Raw genomic sequence first — 4,593 nt, forward strand, 5'->3', positions numbered from 1 at the left:
CAAGAAAAAAAATTAGAAAGTGTAATCTTCAAACCATTGAATGGGCAGATTGTGGGGGTGATGGAAACTGTGGTGGCAGCGACGTATTACAAGCAGACTGAAAATCACAAGTTTCAGGAATGGGTTTCGTAGCGACGACGTATTACAAGCGGACCAAAATTCACAAGTTTTGAAAATAGGTTTCACAAGTTTGCAGGGGGAAGGGGTTTTGGTTTTGCAGGGGAAGGGAGCGGCTTCACAGGTTTGTAGGGGAAGGGGTTTCAGTTTCACAGGGGAAGGGAAGAGTTTCGTAGGTTTGCAAGGGAAGGAATTTCGATTTCATAGGGGAAGATTGGGTTTCATTTCAGACGGGTTTTAATCAGATGTGTGCTTCTATAGTGTTTATTTAGGCAGGTTTCCTACGTGTCTTAATATAATTGGGGGGTTTTTATATTGATAACTTCAAACGGGCTGTTCCGAAGAGGAATTGTAACATGAATTTACACTTGTCCTAAAAGATTATCCTTCAAAATTGATAAATCCCAAATTTCTAAATTACAAACATGTTGTTGGACAGCATGTATACCAGTCTCTGTTCCCTTATTATTTCAACGTAAATAATGTCTAAACTCAACCATATAACAGTGACTGACGTAAACATGAATTAATTCTAACTAATACCCATCACTAACATTTGAATATTAAATTCATTTTCAGCACACCCTAACAACATAATCAACTAAGTATATTCTCGAAAATTCAAAGAACCAAATCTTAACAAATCTCATATTCAAAATTCATTACATATACTACTTATGAGGGAGAAAAATTTACCTAATATTGTCGTTGGTGGTGATAAAAAGGCAAGGAAGGGTGGTTGTGAGTGGAGGTTATTACGTTGCAAGGACAAGAATTAAGAGAAAAGCATAATAGGGATAGAAATAAGTTGCCACACACACACACAGTTGGAGAGAGATATATACAGGGAATTGAGAGAGATAGAGAGAGAGAGAGAGAGAGACAAGATGGTGGTGTGAGAGAGTGAGTCTGAGTGAGGGGAGGGGTGTGCAAACCAGGGGGTTGTGCAAGAGAGAGTTAGAGAAGGGGGGATCTAGGTCACAAGAAGGGAAAGAGAGGGGGGAAGGGAAAAAGGTTGGGCCTTTGGGGCAACTTTTTTTTTTTTTTTTTTTTTGGGAGAGGAGAAGGGGGTGGCTGGGTTATTACACCATTTGTTGGTGACCGTTCAATTCTAGCTTGGGCTGACTGTTTCAGCTCCAGGATACTATTTCATTCCGAGAGCCCACCTCGTGGATGGTGTGATACGTTAAGGCTATTATTTTTTTTTTTTATATCAAAGTGAGTGATCATAAAAAGGTAGTGATGGCATTGATGGGGTTAATTAATTAATTCATATTTTCTCCTATATGAATGGACTGAGAGTGATTCCATATTTTGTATTATGATAGGAATCTGTGGATCTGATACTGTTGGTCCATGAAGCCGATTTCAGCAACTACATTTTTATCAATATATATATATATATATATATATTACATATACATTCCAGTTATTTTGAAATACAATATATATAATTAATTTATCCCTATAAAGACTATTTCAAAATGATACGCCTAAATATACCGGGACAGAAATATCTTATTCCAATACCTCAACTTTGGTTGACAAGGATATGTTTTAGTTAGGTGTCTTTACTATTTTTGTCATGTTATGAAGAATCAGCCTGCTCCTCTCAGCTTTGCAAGCACTTTGGATGTAGCAAGGAAAATGGTAGCTTTGCACGTACACTAAAACGTACCAGTAACAAAATACTCCATTCTAATACCTCAACTTTGGTTGACAAGAATATGCTTCAATTAGGTTTCTCTACTTTTTTTGTATCATGTTATGAAGAATCAGCCTGCTCCTCTCAGCTTTGCAGGCGCTCTGGATGTAGTAAGAAAATGCTAGGTTGCCCCTAGATTTGCCCCTGGGTTTGACCGCTTGTGTATTTTAATTTTTTTTTTAATGGTTAAGAAAGTGACTACTAATAAATTTGTGTATTTTTTTTAAATGTTTAAAGATGTTTAAAAAATGTTTGAACGAAAAAAAAAAAAAAAAAAAAAAGAGTGAAATTGGGGCATACCCAAATGGTACATTCTGGACAACAGAGTAGCATGATCCATGTAGTAAACTATAATAGATAACTTTTACTGTACTTTTACGTGATTTGGAGGGTTCTCTGATTTATATTTCTATATGGTGTAGTGTTTACCTTTTTTTTTTTCTAGGGGTGGGCAGCGGAGCCCCGCACCTCGTTGCCCTACCCCTGTTTGTCCCACCCCGCACCCAATTTTTTTTTTATATATATATAAAAATTATACTATACATATTTATAAATATTTATTATTTTTACTATGTATAAATCTCTTCTATTATATAAGTGCCTATCAGATGGTTGTAGACGGAAATTCTTGTTTTCCGTTAAGTGCTTATCAAACTGCATTAAGTCCACGTTAAAGCAGTAATCCGTCTTCTTTTTGGTCCCAGTCGAAAATGGGCTCTCTCAAACCAGACCAGCTCTCTCTCTAGAACCTCGCTCAGAAACTCGCTCCTCCGAATCCAAATAGGGGGAAGGGGAGCTTCGGCTCCTTCTTCCTCTTCCTCTGCTCCCTCTCCTCGTCGGTCCTTCATCTCCGCTGGTTTGGTTTGATTTTATATTTTTTTTCAGGTTTTTGGCCGAATAAAGGGGGTAGCCAATTCGAGCTTCTTTAGTGACCATCGTCAGACACGTGTATCACCCAGAAAAGCCTCACCCGCTGATCTTGCGGTCAACCAGATTGGGAGCCAATCGGAGCGGCGCGTTGTGCCAACACGCGCTTTAAAGGAAATGCGTGGGGTTCTCAAACCACGGTGATTCATCTTCCGTCGACGCCATGCGCGGCAGCTTAGGGCCCAGCAACTCCAGTAATGTCTTGACCAGCCGAAGGACTCCTTTCTAGTGTGGCGCATGTCATGCACACGCCACCGTCGATTTCCATTTTTTTCAATTCTGTTTGGTGTTGTTTGGTGGTGTTTGTTTGTTTCCGATATTGTATTTGTTTGTTTGTTTGGTTTTTGTAGTTTTGTTTTCGTTTGATTTGAAACTTGATGCCTTTCCAATTTCTTGGGTTGAGGTTTCATTTACAGTTTGTTTGCACAATAATTGGGATATGTTAGTTGGATATTTTTGTTTGCATATCATGTTTCTTGTGCAAAGCGTGAACTTTATTGTATGAGAATTGGTCTGATTGATCATTCCCTTAGCACAGATTAGTAAGTTTGTGTAGTGGGTGTATACTTTATTTGCGTAACGGATTTATTGATTTATCGAATGGCTGTTTCGGTCACCTCTTAATAGATAGAAATTTGCACTTTCTTGTTTATAGTTATCAATTTAATGAATAAATATAGTTATCGATTTTGCTTCTTTCATAATCTTGCTTAACCGTGCCTGTTTATAGTCTTAGAACTTACTTTTTTTTATTCCGCTTTATCATAAGATACTACAACAACTGTTTTTAATTATGAAAAATAGATAGAGTGATGAATTTATCTTTAGAGAAATGATTATTCCTCGAATCTTTTTGTGTACTTGTTACAGCATGACTGTCGAGAGATGTCCGGATAATCCGATGCTTGGTCGTTGTGAGATTTTTGGGAAGGTAAATGAACCTCTGTACAGTTTGTGCCTCTGATTTTCTGTGGATTGACTTTGATGTTCTATAACTTGTATTGACTTTGAACTAAATCTTCATATTGTGCTATATGTCTTTGCAGTCTGGTAAATACGTGTGGCAAACTTATGAAGAAGTATATGAATTGGTAATTAAAGTGGAAAATGCTATGCGAAGTTGTGGTTTTGGGGAAGTAAGTCTGTATTCTATTATCTATTATACGAAAGGTAATTAAATCTGCATGTGTAGGTGGAAGTTTCCAAAACATGGATTATGCGAAGTTGTGGTTTTCGTATTCTTTTGCCATGTTAATCTTTCCTCGTAGTTAATAACCTTTTTGGTAAATGTTTGTTCACCTAAAAAATTTATTGTTGAGACAGATTTCAGATTATGAGAAATATCATACCACAGAATGATAAAAAACTAGACAAGGCTTCGTTCTTGTTAGAGGTATGCCTAATGACAATGTTCTTTTTTTATGATTTGGAAATTAGTTCTAATGACTCATAATTGGCAATTTTTCATATTTATTTGCAGGTTATCAAGTACATTCAGTTTTTACAAGATAAATTAAATATGTACGAAGGACAGTACCATGGGTGGAGTCTAGAGCCAAAAAAATTGATACCATGGGTAAGATACTTATGGTAGACATTTGTATCTCTGTTTTTTTTTCACTTTAACCTGTTAATTGTTTTGGACTATTATTTGCTTTTGAATGGCATTCTTAGTTTGTCTTCAGTTTGAAGTTTTGTGTTTTTGGGCTCTGTGAATATAAGTTAAATGGGTTGATCGCAGCAGCCTGTACAACATGGTTATGTGTATCACATATATATTGAAGATTATGCTTGCTTGACCTGTGCGAAGCACATGTTTTCAACATGGTCCTTTGTCTATAGAG

The 4,593-nt window shown here is 36.8% G+C and overlaps 1 non-coding gene across 1 annotated transcript; it reads left to right on the forward strand.

The window, feature by feature from the left end:
• The first annotated feature begins 1,372 nt into the window (after positions 1 to 1,372).
• On the forward strand, positions 1,373 to 1,500 carry LOC121256785. Its single transcript, XR_005939076.1, has one exon. It is a non-coding gene; the product is annotated as a small nucleolar RNA snoR2/U65 (small nucleolar RNA).
• Positions 1,501 to 4,593: the final 3,093 nt, after the last annotated feature.

This window comes from Juglans microcarpa x Juglans regia, chromosome 3D, assembly GCF_004785595.1.
Source record: "Juglans microcarpa x Juglans regia isolate MS1-56 chromosome 3D, Jm3101_v1.0, whole genome shotgun sequence".
NCBI classification, from domain to species: Eukaryota; Viridiplantae; Streptophyta; class Magnoliopsida; order Fagales; family Juglandaceae; genus Juglans; species Juglans microcarpa x Juglans regia.